Source organism: Cynara cardunculus (genome assembly GCF_001531365.2).
Source record: "Cynara cardunculus var. scolymus isolate 2C chromosome LG 9, CcrdV1, whole genome shotgun sequence".
In the NCBI taxonomy this organism is placed as follows: Eukaryota; Viridiplantae; Streptophyta; class Magnoliopsida; order Asterales; family Asteraceae; genus Cynara; species Cynara cardunculus.
In genome coordinates this window covers 2,627,805-2,646,247 of record NC_037536.1, presented here as the reverse complement: position 1 = coordinate 2,646,247, position 18,443 = coordinate 2,627,805, and the positions used below count along the sequence as shown (strand labels likewise).

At 36.4% G+C, this 18,443-nt stretch overlaps 1 long non-coding RNA gene across 3 annotated transcripts; it reads left to right on the top strand.

The window, feature by feature from the left end:
* LOC112518384 lies at positions 1–3,758 on the top strand. Of its 3 annotated transcripts, none has more exons than XR_003069801.1 (5): positions 1–502; positions 630–769; positions 1,670–1,725; positions 2,647–2,877; positions 3,437–3,758. It is a non-coding gene; the product is annotated as an uncharacterized LOC112518384 (long non-coding RNA). The 3 variants fall into 3 exon arrangements; XR_003069800.1 differs by having other exon boundaries at positions 1,638–1,725; XR_003069802.1 differs by lacking the exon at positions 2,647–2,877 and having other exon boundaries at positions 1,638–1,725.
* The last annotated feature ends 14,685 nt before the right edge of the window (positions 3,759–18,443 follow it).

Sequence of the window (18,443 nt, the reverse complement as noted above, 5' to 3'; positions counted from 1 at the left end):
TCCTTCATCTCTGCTTGGGTTTCGATGATCATTTTCTTCTTGATTTTTCTATTTCTCTGCCCTGAGTTTTTGATAATCGATTGTTTGTATAATGCTTAATGTACCTATTCAACTCATTTCTTACGTCGTTAAACCTAAATATCCATTCAACTCATTCCTTGTATAATGATAAGGTAAACACTATATTGAATTTCATGGACCTTGTTTTTTATTGAGCTGTCTATGCACATACCAAATAAAAATAACTGCTTATTGCTATATGTTAGCACCACACACCTTACTTCGGTCAAGGTAAGATAAATGCTTCTGATCTGTTATAAAAGGTTGTTAGAAACATGATTAATGCGAATGGGTAGCGTAATTTGAAGTAGATGAGGAAGACGAGGAAGAGGCAGAGGTTTTGAGGCTGCAAAATGAAAAAAAAACAAGGTTATATTCAAATGCAGACCATGGTCTTGAAGATGACGAGGAAGATGAGAGTGAAGGAGAACCAACGTTTGAGGTTAGTTTCAGAATCTGTTATGACATTTACTAGATGATTTCTCTCTATTGGTCATGTTTTTTTGAGTGCTTTAGTTGGTAACGGATTTACCTTGGAGTCATTGCTTACAGTCCAATGGTTATTTCAGGAGAATCTGAGAAAAGGAAAAGTTACATCAAAAGATACTGTGGGCCATGGTGCCCAAGATGAAACTGACACTGGATATGAGGTAGTCATGAAGGATCCAAATTCTTTGTCAAAAGAAGAACAAATGGACATTGTATACAAGTGAGTTCTTTTGATTGGATCAATATTCGTGGGTTTTCTCTATTTGCATTTAGCAGATAGTACTATTGAATCATTTTTTTTCCTGCTCTAAGTTAAGTATTGTACTTGTATAAATTTTGCTTTCTTAAGAGGAGCTGAAGTAATCCTTCTTGTACACCTAGCTGAATAGTTATTTGCAAAAGATGTCCATCTAATTATCAGGATGTTGCACCAACTGTCCTCTCTTTTCACTTGTATTTATTTTTCCGTATGCTGTTTGAGAAGAGAATGATGACTGCAACTCTCGGACCGATGAAAGTTATAATGGCCACTAGATCATATCTCATCGTTTGCACATATCATTATTGATTTTAAAATTTCTCTATAATGTTGTAGAAACATTTGCATTAGTAAAAACATACACCCTTCAAGAAATTAAGTTAAATAAATAGTCCTCAACTTATTGTGTTACTGTTAGATCAACAATGATTACAAGCAATCACCTGTTCCATTTGAGAACCTAAGTGTTTGGTATGTAGAAACTTTTGGCCCCTGGTTTAGCAATGTAATGGAAATTGGATAGGCATATGACATAGACAATATGAATATAGGATTATATATTTAAGTCGATGCACTTCCAAAGTGGATTTCTTCTACTTAAGTATGGTCCTTAGGTTACTGCGTCCTTAATTTTTCTCAATTTAGATTATTTATGGTGGCTATTGGGAGGGTCAATATGGACGATAGTAATGCCTGTGCCTTATGTCATTGTAGAATATTGCTATAGACGGACATTAACCTGTTGTTTTTCATGGTCTACAGGAACTTCACTTCTGCTTTGTATTTTTATGAAATCTTAACAGTTTTTGAACAAATATTTGCTCCACAGTTCTGCTCCATAATTAGTTGGTTTGTTGTCAGAGCTAAATGAAGCGGTGGAACAACTTGAGACCAAAGTTGATCCAATTTTAAGCAAGGTATGTTGTTCTTTGACCAAGTGTATTCTTTCTCTCTCTTTTTTGGCCTGGTAGAAGGGGGAAGGTGGTGTAGGATGAGATTATGGCAAGATAGAATCAGAATGGACTGGAAACGACTAACTTTGACTAGGCAACCAGTAACCACAAGAGCTTAGGACCCCTTGAGCAACGAGTTGATTTGGAACAATCAGAATAGATAACTAGAGAGAACTATTCAATCTTCACAAATAATTGTAAAGCACCAGGGATTATAACTATATCAATAACTAAACCATAGTCTAAATTGAGGGAACAAGAAAGCTAATGAAAAGATCAAAGTGCCCTAACTAGATGATACAATACTTAATGACTAACCCCGCCTGCTGAACGGTCGGCGGGACAATCGCAAGGGGCTCTCCCCCTTGACCTTGCAAGGGGGCACGACCCTATTGACCCCTGCTTTATGGCGATCTCAGGCTTAAGAGTTAGCTTATACGAGCGTGTTCTGTTCCTCCTAATCCACATTATAGCTCAACTAAAAACCCCATCGATCTTGTGTAAATCATAATTACACCAAAATGATTGATGACACTAAAAACACCAACAGCGGGGACATATGATACTTTCTTCCTTAGTATCATTTTTATAGTTGATAGCAATAATGCTCTTCACCAAATCAAACAAAAAAGCTTCTATCAATCACCCAAGAGTAGTCCTACATAAAGCCATAGAACTTGTCACAAAAAAATAAAAGCTTGCTTGAATATCGAACATTTTGTGTTGTGTTTTCTCAACATTAAACTACAAAATCACATATTAGCACATTTAATATGTGATAAATGCTTCCTCCTTGATAATTTTCAGTTTCTCTCTTATCCATCTTTGGCGCATTAATTTGGTTTTCATGTTTAATGCTATTAAAATCATGGTTTTCTTGTGCAGCTCAAAGATGATAAAAATTTAAATAAAACAGGGATACAATATATGGAGCTGAAGAAGCAACTTCTATTATCATATTGCCAAGCAATTACTTAAGCCAATACATGATTAATCATTGGGATGAACTTCAGCCTCATGCTAAATTCAGTTCAGATTCTACCAAGTATGGATTCTTAAGTTACCATCCATGCATATATATTGCTATTAAGGGGCCATTTACCAAACATTTACTCGGTAAGCGCTTACCTGTAAAATTTAACACTATCCTTTACTTACCGGGTGAGATTTTAGTCCAACAAAACGACATATAAGTATTTTTAGTGGTATTTTACATATAAGACTCTATCTATTGTAGATGTTAGTGGTATTTTTTGTTTTTTTAGCGATTAATTTCATATCTTTTTGTAGTGAAATAAGACTAACTTTGTAAGTTAACTAAAAGATCGGGTGGTTATACTACCTTATCAAGCAGATTTCATAAAAGTCGTAAATAGATGTCCTAAATAGATACTACTTCTTATATGCCTTAAAGAGCACCAGGTACAACTTATCAATGCGTTAAAAATCAGATGAAATTTGAAAATTGATTCTATGTACAATTTAATGTTGCCACCATTTTATGGCATGACTTAAAAGATAGGAGTACCTAATTTTCTAATGGAAGGATTAACATAAAAGGAGTAGATGAAAGATATGCAATGTTCAAAGAACCAAAATGAATATAGAATTTTAAACCAGTGAATTATATCGAGTATCTTTGTTTGACTTTGTATTGCAATTTTTGTTGATGTAGTTTTTGTGTTAAAACGAGCAAGGATGATCAAGAAGGGAAGTTGTGATTCAAATGTGGCCAATGAGGGGGTGATAGGAATACTTTTATTCCTGTCAAATGATCTTGTCCAAGTGGTTGCCAAGGGATTCAGTGTGAAAGAAAGTTTTTGTTAGAGGAGGTGGTTCCATCGAACAATACGTGGTTGGATATGCAGACAAAGCCCCTACTGAACTAGCTTAAACAATCAATTTAGTTGATGGAACTGCATTTTATTTTAAATTTGATAAGCTACTAAGTTGTAAATTTTCCTCTTCAATTTGCATCCCGCCACATTGCACGGGCACACAACTAGTTAAAGAGTAAATTTCAATTTTCGTATTTGTGGTTTGTTAATGATTTCGATGTTCGTCCAAATGGTTTAAAAAATGTGATTTTCGTTGCTATGATTTACAAACTATTGGTACTTTCTGTCTGAATTAATTCATAATTTAAGTACACGGGACCAAAACAGTAAAAAATTGTAAACCACGGGGATCAGAACAACAATAAATTGTAAATTATAGAGACAAAAATTGTAATTTCTAAATCATAAGGGCAAAAATGAGAATTTTTAGCAAACCAAATGAAAAAAAATGTAAATTACTCATATTTTTTTTTGAAAAACAACAATTAGAAAAAAAGAACAAAACAAACAAGAATGTTCAAACTTCAAAGGCAGAAGATTAAGCAAGAAACAAAAACAAACAAGCCCATAAAACCAAAGAAAAACAAGGCTTAAACAAAAAAAAAAAAAAAAAAAAAAAAAAAACATCTAAAGGATTCACCCTTGTAGGTCCAACATAAACATTAACGAAAGAACACGAATGCGCTACCTTAATCGAGCAAAAGCTAATTGCGATTACTGAGATTGTTGCACCACTCCGACTACATGATCTTAAAATTCTTGCACGTGTTGGAGACCTAAGTACATGACAAAAACTGAGTTTCGAACTCAAGATCCGTATGCGTGCATGAATACTAGAAAAAAACAACTTTATTTCGAAACTTCCACACCATATATAAACCTGTCCACAAAAGGCATGCCACATATGAACTTTTGCACTATAGATTGAACTTGAATCTTTAAAAGTAAAAAAGATCAGAGAGAGGATCTACATTGTTGAACTGAAGACACCACCACTAACAAATCTTATCTCATATGTGTATGACCTCCTTACAATGAAAAAACAATGGTTGATGGTCTCAGTTCTATCAGCACACTACAGGCACACACAGAGTGAAAGTCGATCCCAAAGTTGTCAATAACCGATTGAACTGGGAGTCTTCTTGCCTAAGACGCCACATAAAAATCCAGATATTTCTTGGAATTAACGAGTTTTACTTAGTTTCGCAAGCTTGATTTTCATCCGAAGAAGACAGAGAAATTGAATCGATCAGCCTTTTAAGACCACGAACTGAAAACACCCATGAGTTCTCTAGAAACCAAGCCCATTTATCTTTTTCATTTGTAAACGACCTAAAATTCTCGATCCAACCCAGTCACTCGATGCTCTACTCCTAGGTTCTCTAATACACCCTAATTGCAACACCCCGAACCAACATGGCAAACCACTCCATTTGTAACACCCCATATGCATATAACATATATTTCATATAAAAGAAATATAGATTACACCACATAGGTTCCACTAGTATAAGGATTCTATATGTACATAATTTACTTATGAAAAATTCCAAAAGAATATCCGTGCACCATCCCATGTATAGCAACATGTATCTTCGAAATATATTGGCAACATGCCGATCTTCAAAAGGTAGATAACACATAAAGAACAAATTATATTTTCCTCTTCCATTTAATATCCCCAGACCCCGCAGTTCCTATAATGCATATTTTCAAAATACAAAATAAGGGTTAGATCGGAAGGTCTAGTGAGGAAATCCCTTATTTGTAAATGCAGAGTGAAGATCACCAAAACCTAATAAAACCTCTTTTATAATAAGATAATTATATTTTTAGCAAAAACATACAAATCTGATTGTTAGCCAAAAATATAAAACCAACAAATTGCTACAACACATAGCACAAATGTAACATCTTGTAACTCTGTATCCCTTTACAGAATTTCCCTAAACTCTTCTGGCTCAATGGGCCAGAGCTCCTCTGCCCTTAATTACCAGAGCCTCTGGTTCTATTGACCAGAGCCTCTGCACTCAAACAAATTGACACTCAACCAGAGACCCTCTAGACCAACATAGTATGTGGTCCAAAAAGGACCTACCTTAATTTTAAAGATAAATAAGCTAGAGACAGAGCTCCTCTAGTTCTTTGTTTCATTTATAAAGAAATTTGAAGAAAATATTTAATTTTAAAAGACAGAGCTCTGATAAATAACTCAGATATATTGATACAAAATTATTTTTAAGATATATTCATAAAATCCTGAAACACTTGTCTTCCACATGACCAGAGGTCCTCTGGTCCTTTTCGACCAACCAGAGCTCCTCTGTATCATTCTCACACATTCAAACTTGATAAAAACATTTTGGAAATCATAGGCAATTAATGCCTTTGGTTATAAATCATTTCCCCTTTCTCAATAACATCAGTGTTCTTATTTCTAAAGAGAACAATACCTCTAAATCATCAAGTCACAAAGAATGCTGACTTAGAATTATTGTATATGTTTGTGACATAACAACAGTTATAGTATTACCCACACCTGCAATTGCCGTCCTTATATCCATAGGTACACCTCTCCTTGATATGCCACCCATATTTCCTTTTCAAAACAGGGTTCCTTACCAGAACAGACTTACGCCACCACGTTTCGAAGTACCTAATACCCAGTTCCATGTGAACTATTCTTAAAACAAAGTTTCATACCAGAAGAGACTTACGTCATCACGTCTGGAAGAAACATTTCAAAATAGAGTTTCGAAGCAGAACATACTTACGTCACCACGTTTGGAAGAAACATTTCCCAAAATAGTTTCAAACCAGAACAGACTTATGTCACCATGTCTGGAAGAAACACTTAATAGCTTTTCCAATTAGAAGATATAAAATATTCTTTTCACAATATAACATATTAAACAAAAATTATGAAATCCCCTCATTACATAAATCAAAGTTTTGCTATGACTCATTCACCGGTCAACTTCTGTACAAACAACTCTGTCCGGACAAGATTATCCGGAGAACACATATCCAGACAACCTTAGTCGGGCACCCCTATCCGGGCAACACATAAAAATACTCTTGGGTTATGAACAACTATCCTGACAACACTCAACCGGATACACCCTTATCGAACAACAAGTGTCCGGATACAACTCTCACCGGTCAACACAGTGCCCGGACATACCCTTATCGGAGAACACTTGTTCGGACACAAGCTTTCACTGGTTAAGCATGTTACACTAATCCGAACAACTCTATGCCTGGTGAAGAGACCTTATCGGTCAATGGAGATCAATAAGAACATATACGACATTTACAAAACATCAGCATTTCAAAGCTTATACAACTAGTAATCAAAACTATATCCAAAGGTTGTTTTAGTAAAGACTCACTTTATGCAAACTCATAATTTGAAGAAGAAGAGAACATCAAACATGAAACGACTATAAATTGATCCAACTTCAGTTTCCAATTTTGTCAAGCAATACACACAATATGCTTACTCTCACTTGATTTCTTTCCAAAAATGGCAGCTACCGTTGTTTTCCCAAAAGCTTCCCTTTTATATACATTCCTTAAAAGGAAGGCAGTCATAAAAGAATTATAAAAATTTCTTTTTCTTATACTTTCTCCATCACCCATGCATAAAATATGCACGGACACACATGCACACACATACAATTTTTATATGCATGCACACATAAAACTACATATATCTCCATGCATACACACATAATCATATTTCCCATACATAAAATATACACACTCACATATTAATCTCATGTAAGCATGACCTCACCTGACTAATTATAATTATAATTTCTTCAACGATCACTGAACAGACTCAGTGATAATCGCTGGAACTGAAAACAGAAATATAAATACTTCGTATAAGGTAAAAGGGATTATCATCAAATCAATAAGAGAGAGGATCAATAATCTTTCCCTATTTGATGATAACAAGACAACATAAAAAAAGTTGTCTTATTAAATAATTGAAAGAAAAAGTGACACACAAACTACATGTCCCTTTTAACTATTTTTGGGATTTTTTTCAGTGAGTAGTCTTTACTTGGAAACTAAAACTGAAAGCTTATTCACCGGCTTATAGATTGTCAGTGAATGTGAAAAGTAACACTGGAACTCATAGACTTATGTCCATATTACTTTTTTTAGGGATCTTTTTCAATGATGCACAAAATCACTTATATAATTTTCAAAGAAAATATTACAAGACGTACAATACATGTCTAAAACTTACAAAATATAAGATTAATCACTGAAAGTAGACATAGTAAGTAGATTACAAAGAAAATAAACTAGTCTAAGTTGTCTAGATTAATGTAACCAGGTACATCTTCTCCAAGCTTCTTTTGACGTAGAAATTCTCTTCGTATCCTTCAGGCCACAACTTTTCCTTTCAAGTCATCATCCAGCCAGAACGTAAGATAAACCAGGTGTTCCATCGGGCATAGACGTAACTCAGATATTCTATGAAATCTTACTTCACCTTCATAGTCAAGGAATATTACTCCTAACTCAGGTTTGAAGTGCATAAAGTTGGGTGTATAAGGACCCTTTGCTGGCAGATCAAGATTCAGCATAGAGATGTCTGGACTCTCACGATCCTTCAGGACTTCATTTAAGGAGAGCTTTGTTTCATGTTCATTCCTTAGGGATGGTCCATTACTAGGACTAGAGGGTCTTTTCTTTCTTCCTCCTTTCTTCAAAGATGGCATGTTAGAGACTACGACATACCTGGACATCTTCTTGATAAGATTGTTGATGATGTCTTCAATAATCGACTTATGTCTGGACTTGGAGCGCTGAATGGTTTGTCTAATCTCCAGCCATTCACTGTATCCATTATGGCCAAGGTAGGAAGGGTACTCGGTTATGGCATCGAGATTGTCCCCTGTGATGAGCATTGAGAGAAGAGTTCCACTGTCTTTGGATCGTTCGCTGATGCTGACACTTTTGATCAGGTGAGTACTGATTCTCTTGTTTTGCTTAGCTTCGCTCCAACGCTTTTCCCGCTCAGCCAGCTTTAGATTTTTTTCGTGCTCAGCTTCTGCAAAAGAGAGTAGCTTAGCTTGGACAGTGTTCACCTTCTTTTTGGACTTTTTTTTGGAAGAACTTTCTCAGCTAGTGACTTGGCCAGCTTTAGGCTGTCCTCAGTCTGCTTCTTCTGAAGCTCTAGCTCTTCTTCAGCTCTTATTGCTTCGAGTCTTTCAGCTTCTGTCAGGAAGTTAAACTCACCACCACTAGAGGTACGAAGAGGGATTTTTACTCTAGTCTGGTCGAGTGACTCCCTGAGTTGAGTCATCTGCTGGTCGGTGGGAGCACTGGAGATAGGGTTCTTAGGGACCCATTTCGATCGACCGTAGGTAGTGGGAGGAATGTCAAGTTGGTAGAGGGAGGTGATGACTACTTGAGAGGTATAGTCATCAAACAAGGGTGAGGGTGTTGAAACAGTACCTTCAGATTTCCTTCTTCAGCGACTCCTTTGCCTTTCGACAAAGGGCCCTGGTTCCTTTTAGATGCTGGACTCTTCTTCCTTTTGCTCCCCTTGGGATTTTGAATCCCTGAGGGAAACTCCTTTGATGGCGGTTGTTGGACACTGGAAGTGGATGGTGAAGCCATCTTCATCATCGTCGTCGTCATCGCCATCAAGATCACTGCCAGAGTCTGGAAGATCAGGTTCATCACCTTCATCATCTTTTTCTTCATCAACTATTCTTCTTCGACATCACCAGTAACAGGTGCAGAGGTGATGGGAAGGTCATCATCACGAGGGATGACATCAACTCCCTCAACTGTAGCAGCTTCACCGAAAGGTTGGGATAACATGGGCAATCTCAACTTTAGCTTCAGCTCTAGGAGCTCCAGCTTCAATGTCATGGATTGCTGGATCAGCAAATGGTCCAGCAGCGTTGGACCTTATCTCCCCCTCTCTGGCTAAGGCTTGAGAGCATAGCCTAGAGATTTGGTCCACGTGTTGATGCTGGAGAACCATCATCTTCTCTAGCCGTGACAAACTGCTGGCTAGGTTGGTCGTTGCTTCACACGTCTCATTGAGCTGAGCTCGGTCAGTAGCGGTGAAAGAGGGAGGGATCACTGGTGCTGGTTGGTGAAAAACATCCAGGACCTGCTGGAGAAGCTCCGTCTGCTGGAGAGACTGAGCCTTAGCTTCATCAGCCCTGCTGGGGAGAGCAACAATGGCTTCAGCATTGGCTCAAACAACCTCTTGAAGAGTCGAGAGCTGGCTCTTGACTTCTTGAACTCCAGCTTTGACATCTGAGAGGTCCGCAACAACATCAGCCTGGCGAGCCATGTCTTGATGAACTTCGGTCCTCTTACAGAAGACGGTATCGACGACTGGGAGGAGGAGTTTGACATCGAAAGCCATGTCATAATCTTTATCATCTTCGTCATACTCCTCGTTATCTTCGTCTTCATCAATCGCTCGAGGCACAAAAGGACCTGAAAGAAATGGAGAGTGAGCAAATAGAAGCTCAAGGTTAGAAGAAGTGAAGGGGGTAAGAAGATGGAGTACCTGAGGGGCCATCAGCGACATCCAAAGGATTATCACTGGCTTGCTCTACGATGCCCTCGAGAGGATAAACATCTGTATACTGAGGAGATTCAAAAGGTGCAACCTTAGGTCCAGTGGTGTGTGTCTCATCATTAGGGAGGACGTTCGCTGATGAATCATGAACATGTGTAGCAACCAAAGAAGGAGGAGAAAAGAAGATGGCTGAGAGAACTTGTGGTTGGTCAGCGGTGGCGGCACTGATATTCACACCTTTAGTGATTTGGGTCACTAAGGCGATTGGGGTAGGTGCCACTGATACGACAGTGATTTTAGGGATCACTGAAGAGATAGGGAGGTTAGCTGAAGGTGCCTCAGGGTTAAGGCTAGTTTCAATAGATGAAACTTGTCGAGAGGTCTCAGCCATAGATGTGGCTATCCCCCTTTTGGCTTTCTTGGCTCTCTGAGGAGAACCGAGAGTTGGTTGTGAAGGTCATTTAGAACAAGGGGTTTTGGTGGCTGGGATAGACGCAGGGGGGTTTGCCTATGTCTTTACCACTTAAGGAGGAAAAGGAGGAGAGAAGTGCACTATTAAGGAGAGTGCGACATCTCCTTTCTTAATATTATGATTCAGAATCCTGGACCCAAGCCTGCACACCGGGAAGTTACCTTGGAGTATTTTTTGCCAAAAATCTTGGCAAAAACCATGGAGAGAAACTTGGTGTAAGGAACCACCTTTTCTCGTTGGCACTTGTTCAGCTTTAGCACCAGGTCATCGAAAATGACCGCAACATAATTTATATTACGATGCTGAATCGCAAAAATACCAATTGTCAGGGTGACATGGGAGGCCTGATCCTGTCCACCAGTTTTCCCACCCATTTATTGGATAAAGTGGGAGAATAGGTACTGTCACACAGCTGACATCTTGTTATCTTGATTTTGGACAAGGACTTGATAGGCTCGTTCGTGTCCTACTTTAGTGGCCATTGATAGCCAATGACGTCAAGACAAGCGATGATCTCGGATGTAGAGGGCTTGTTGTCGAAAGGGCCCTTAGGGAGACGAAGACCATGTCTCATGGTAGCCATGCCAAAGTTCACAGTCATACGGTTGAAAGTGAAGGTGATTTTCTTCACTTGTCGACCGTGCTTGTCTTCTTCCTGCACCACTTTAGCAGTAAGGCAGAACTGCTGAAGGGCCTCTCTAACTATGATAGGTTCATGCTTGAGATCAAAAGCGAGTGGCGACATTTTGAGGAAAGCAGCCGCATCCTCGTAGAATCCTTTGTTTGAGAGGATGTCCAACAAGGCAACATGATTGTTAGCCTTGAAAGAAACATCCTCAATGGCGAAGTTGACGTTCTTGGTAGCCATTTCTGTTTTTGGTAAGAAATAAGAGATAAAATAGTTGTTAGTGAACCAAGATTTGTGTATAGTTTTTAGGTTTTGAACAAAAAAACTTCTTTTAAAAAATCCACAATGAAGTTTTAGGGTTTTTCAAGTAGAATATAGTTTTTGAAACATGATTATAACCAAGAAAGAGAATGTGTTAATAATCTTTTATGTTTGATTTTTAGAGAACGGGGTCCTTAAAAATCACAAACATGTGTTTCAATAGAATGAGGGAGAAATAGTTCTAAGTAACAAAGAAAGAAATATCGACCTTGGAGTAGTAAGAGAGGTTGAAAGAAGAAGTTTTTTAGAAGTTCTTGAGTTCTTGTTTGCAAAGAGACAGAGGTTCGTCAAAGATATTTGAAAGCGTAAAGAAAATTATGAGGAAGGCATCTCATATTTATAGGTAGGAGAAGAGAGAAGCAAGGTAGGAGAGAGAAAAATACGATGGTTGAGGAAAAGGCCATGATGAAAAATATGGCACGTTCTCATCCATGATTGGATGACAATAAATGAGGTCGCGTGTGACAGACCTTTTTGCGCGTCCCAAAGCGTTGTGCATTGTAAACAGAGAATGTCGTTATTAAGACGGTTCATTAACTATTTCTTTTAAAAAGGAAAAGATTTAAAAAAAAAACGAAGAGTCTCATTTAGTGAAAGAAAGATCACTGAATAAACCTTTTAAAACATTTTAATCACTAAAGATTAAGTTTTAAGATAAGGAACTGAAAATAACTTAAAAACTTATTTTCATAAAGACTTCAGCGTTAGTGATAAGAGAAGCACTGAAGCTGACATTTAAAAAAAATTTGAATCACTGAAAATGGAAAGGTTTAGTGATTATTCTGATTTTAAGAATAAGTATAAAAGAGATATACTTACATAACAATGTTCAGCAAATGAGAGAATCACTGAGACAAACTTTTAAAACATTTTGATCATTGAAGAAAGAAAGCTTTAGTGATAGTTTTAAGTTTTAGAAAAAAGAACAAGTAAACATACCTTAGAGAGAGTAGATATATTTGCTCAAGAGTTCAGTGACATAGATAGAGCACTGAATCGTTTCACTTACTAATTGATGTTATAGCTGAAGAAAATTATTCTTCAGCGTTTAACATCCCCAGTTCGCTGATCAAGATGTTAAATCTTGTCTCATCAAGAGGCTTGGTGTTAGGACTAAAAGTCAGTGTAATATTGTATTCATCTTGAAAGTTTATTTTGTCTATAATTGTATAAAGTCATCGTGTTTGACTTTTCTTATAGAAGTTTGACTTTGACTATTTGTGCAATGTTTGACCCTATAAATAGGGTAATGTCTTGTAATCTTTGTAAGGTAGCTTATTGTAAATTTCTGATTACATATAAAAGTTTGACTAGTTTTCTTGTGTTGACTTTCTCTCTCAATTCTCTCTATGATGTTCTTGAAGTTCATGTCAGATCTGCCATTGTTGAAGAGTTTATATGAAGATTGATTGATTGTGGACCTATCAATTGGTATCAGGGCTGGAGTGCAAGAAATCAATAGAAGGAATCATCATTTTTTGAAGAAATTTTTTGTGTTTTTCAAAGTGTTCTTCGTGTTCTTATTTTTCTTTGATTTTGATCCCTTTTTTTTTTTTTGAAAATATGGTGTTTTTGTGTTAAAATCCTGATCAAAGTGCTCATAATCAAGTTGTGAATCTTTGTTATTCACAAAATTTCATGTTTTGATCACTTATTTTGAAGATTTAATCAAATTTTGTGAATTTTAAATTTTCGTGTTCTTGAATTTTTTTAAATTCCAGTGTTTTGATACATTTTTTTAAAATTTTGATATGTTTTTTTTGTTTTTGATATATTCTGATCTGTTTTGAATTTAGAGTTGTTTGAAATTTTGTTAAATCGCTCATTTTTTCTTAACATAGTGTCTGGATTTTTTTTAATTGCTCAGCCCATCAGGTTATGGCCCATCTGGTTTGCTAAGCCCATCTTCTAAATCGTTCATCTTAATCGCCCAATGTGTGAGTTCATCTAAATCGCAGATTGTACATCAAGCAACCATCACACACTCTTTCTAAGTCTAAATCGATGAAGACTTGATCGGAAAAGAATTTTCATCGCTTACAGTTTGAGCGGATACGAGAATACATCGCACACCTTTTGAGCGATGTTCATCGGATAAGGAATCAGTGGTGACCGGACTTTGATCGGACTGATAAATCGTTCAATCTCATTCTCCGGATATCTAAATCGCTCGATCCAGTAAGAATTTGTTCTAAATTGGTCGGTTAAGCTAGTAAATCATCAGAAATCTCGATCGATTTAAGGGAATATCGCACACAAGGTAATCGATTTAGGTTTAAATCGCTGACTTCATCGCACAACTCTTGAGAGAACTAGTGACCGGACTTCAAACAGCTCATCTCTGTTCTAAGTTGCAGGCTTGATTTGGACAGGTTCATTTGATTTTGTGTTGTTTGGTTTTTCTCACAGGCATTCCACTGTTTGTGTTCGATTTCATTGTAAAGCACTCACTGTAAATCGAACACAGGTTAGGTGGATTTGGTGTAACTTGATCATAGATTTAGGTGGGTTAACACTGCTTGGAAATACATATCGTCCTCACAGGGTTCTGCTGTTGAGACAGTACAGGTAAAAGAATCCGTAACATTGTCACTGTTTACAATTGCTTGGGATTACAAAATACAGGTTGCAAATTTGGTGAAGTCAGAACTGAAATTATATGCAAAATGGACCCATGACAGTTCAACAATTGATCATATCATCAATTCTTCTGCAAAGTCGAACTACATGTCTGCTAGGCAGATTAATGTACCCATTGGGCAGATGGGTCTGCTGCTGGTGTTGGTGCATGGTTTTGCTGCTTAATAGCTTGATAATAGATTTTCATAAATCGTAGAAGTGACTGATACGAGGGTGTTGAAGATACAAAGAGAAGCATACAGTTCTGATCAACATCATAAGCAGAGATGCCCAGTTGAGAACCATGAGAAGTGGATCCATACAGTATGCTGTTACCATCTTCAACCATGATCAATTTAGTTCCTATTATTAATTGATTGGATAAGTTTGTGTTGGATAGGATCAGGGGATCAAGTTCAAAGTCAATTACTGTAATTCAAACACAGGGACTTGCTGCTTTACTATTTTTGTTCAACCTGTTTACAATTTCAGCTGATTGGACTGGCAACTATTGCATTTGAGATTGTACATCTTGCTTTTAACCCATTAGTTGAGAATTATCTTGCTGTGGCAGGCTATGAAGACTGCTAGGTATTTACTGTAAGTCATCGTGGGGGTCACAGATCGTCTTGCAATTGAACTTGCACTTCAAGCAGGCTCCTGCAGATAGTGTTTCTTGGTGCAAGGATCTGTCACTAGGCCTCTGTTGTCTGCTTCACAACAGAATGTTCTATTCCAGTTGCTGAATAGAAAGTTCTTGTTCATTCAGTTTTGTTTCACTTGGACATTCTTTGCATAATGTGTTTGTTTTAATATTTTACTGCAGAGTGCATGTGTGCAATCCTGAACAAGCCATGGTGTTGCTGTCTAAGCTGCTATATTGAGTGGTCAAGGTAACCAGAAGGTGCAAGACCTCTTGCTTTTGGGTGTGACTCCATTGTCCCTTGGTTTGAAGACTGCTGGTGGAGTTTTGACTGTGCTTCATCTCAACAATATAAAAGAATTCTGTTTCGTGAAGTATTGAGTTTGCTTTCTGGACAAGAACTGTTTTTGTTCGGACAAATATTTATCTATATTCAAGTTTATCTCTGTCTCATCGATAAATCAGTTATATGTATTTGTCCGTGTTTAAGACTTTGAATCATTGAAGTGTAAATCGAAGGTTGTGTTGTCCGGTCTGTCTGGTTTAGCTAGCTGTATTGTTGAGATCTTTTGTTTTTTGTTTTAGTTTTTGTGATTTAATTTTTTTTGGATCACTTGTTATTTGTTTCTGTTTTTGTGTTTAAATTGTTTGAGAATTGTTGAACTATTTTTCCGTCGCGTAAACTGTTTTTCATCAGTTTCAACTGTCTTTGACTGTTTTTAACAGTTTTTAACTGTTTTCAACAGTTTTGACTGTTTTTACTGATTTTTGACAGTTTTTCGTCGATTTTCTAATTTCTCATCAGTTTTTAGTGTTTTTCTGTTATTCTTTTTGAGCTAAATTGTTTCTGATTTTTTTTATCTGATTTCATTGCATTAGATCCTTTGATCAATCTACTTCTGAAATGGCAGCTTTTTATGAGAGAGAATACAAAGAGCTTAAAGAAAAATACGATAAACTAAATTCTGAGCTTAATAAGAACATTTCGTGGACAATTCGTCTGACTGACTATAATGATTGAGAGAAAGAAGTGAGTTTTGCAAGAAAAGCTGAGCAATCTGATAAAAACTGGTTCTAATCCACAAGAGACAGTTAGCTTGAAGAAACATATCGAAGAATTAACAGCTAAACTGCATAGATCTGAACTGAAAGTTGATTTTTTGGAGAGGAATAAAGGTTTAGAAATTGAGAAGGTTTTAAATGCAGAGAGAAAGGAATTGGAGAAAGAAAAGAAAAGATTTATTGATTTCGAGAAACAGTTTGGAGTTGAACATATATCTTATGAGAATAAGATAAACTCTATTGAACTGAATGCTAAAATGCTGTTAAAGCAAATATCGGATTTTGAGCAGCTGATCATCTTGGAACGAGCCAAGAATGATAAAGAAAAGAAAGACATCTCCAAAGACTATCAAAGTCAATTACAGAAATTATCTGAAAGTATTGATCTAAAGCAGAAGGCTTTAGACGAAGAGAAAAGACAATTTACCCGTGAGAAAAGAAATACTTCAAAGAAGTATACATCAATTGCTAAAGAGCTTGCAAATAAGAAAAAATGGCTTGACATCGCTTCGGAGAATGAAAAGAGTAGCTCAGATGAAGAGAAACGAGAGTTAATAAATCAGAAGAGAAAGTTTGAAATGCTGCAGAAGGAGTTAGAAAGTAAACTCCTGGACACTACAAGCAAATTGTCTGAACTAAAGACAGACCTTGAAACTGAGATGAAGATGAGAACTGAACTTAAAATTAAATTTGATTTAGTTACTGTTGAAAGAGACCAGCTTTTACAAAAAGTCAAAGACTTTTCGTGTGCACAAAACTTAATTGGTTTTCCATCACAGTGTAAAACCAGCTTCTATGACTGTTCCAAATCGAACAGTTATTCTAGCAACCCTAAATCTACTATTTCTAAGAACTATTCTCGTTCTTCTAATCAGTATTATCAAGGGTACGTCATTGGATCACCCAATTATTCTTTTAAGATTAAAAGCATTTGGGTTAGTAAATCTGAATCTGTTTTAACTCGTACTCCTGTTGCTACTAATAATCTTCCTTGTTTTGTGAGATCCAATTCTGACTTGATAAATCTTAGCAAGAAAAGGATTATGTGCTCCACATGTAAATCAACAGATTCTGTGAACAAGAAGATATATAACAGATGGAGTATAGACAACATATATAAGAACAGTTCGAAAGGTAAGAACAGGTATGATCACAATACTGGTACGGATCATATTCTATTTTTGATCATCCTGTTCAAAGTGCTAAAAAGAATATATCTAATAAGAATAAATGGTTTGGAAGTTACAACATACTTCAACCCGATACTAACAAAATAGGACCCAAATTCATTTGGGTACCAAAATCTACTTAATCTGGTTTTGTAGGTGTGTAAATTCTGTGCTGATCAGAATATCATTTCAGTGATACACCAATGCAGGGGGAGTTGTAATTTATTCCAAACGTGGTTTCTAAACACACAGTTTAGGACCCATGCTAAACACGTTTTTTCTTATTTATTTTTAATTTTTTGAGCTGAATCGAATCAATACTAAAATCAATTTTCTAGGGGGAGTATCTAGAAGTTTTTAATAAATTTTTTTTGAAAATGAATTTTATTTTTGGGAAACGAGTATATTTTCTGAACAGATATTTCCTGAGATTTTACTTGTGTAATTTCTCATCATACATAACTCCAATACTTGTTTCAGCTATTCTTGAAACTGTTATTATCATGTCTCTTAAAATGATAATCATTTTCGGTGATAATACGCTCGTTTGTATTCAAATGTTGTTTTCTGATATTGTTTTTTTGTTGTTTGATATACATTCAATTTTTTTAATATCAGAATCTGTAAACTCGTTCTTACAGATCTTCGTTCATTTCTCTCGTATTCCGAATAATCTGATTGTTGTCGCATAACTCTTTCATTGTTTGTGCTTAAACGATATTTTTTTCTTGATCAACTATTATATGATCATTGTGCTTATTTGCAATAATATTTTTGATCAACTGTTTGTGATCAAATGTACTTAATGCTAAAATTTAGGAGGGACTGAGTGCTTATCAGAAATATCTCTATGGAATGTCGAAACCGACAGACCTACCCAAGAGGACAACCATATCTGAGTGAGCTTAACTACAAAAAGGTTTGTATGCTGAGACTAAATGAAAAAGAGAGGGGTAGTTGTGAGCTAAAAGAATTGACGAGAGTTGTGTCAGGATTAAAAGAATATGAGAATCCTGTTCCAAACTTTTAAAAACCGGGCATACCACATAATCTATTAGTTCTCGATTTTTTTTGGAGACTAATATTGAAAAAGGCAAAGCCCAGACCAATTCTTGTCACAACCCCACCAGCTACTCATTTATCTCTCAACAGATAAGTGTTTCAATAACACTTGGGGCACGCAACTCATCATCTATCAATTTCTCATTCAGAGAAAGTTGGTATTGAATTAGAAGGATATATGTCCCCCCTTCAAGTCTTTTTAATCACTAATTGAGTCTGATAAATTTGTGTAGTCCACACGGTTTATCTTTTTGAGCCTAAACAGAAGCATACGTTGCTTTATCTTTCTACACTACACAA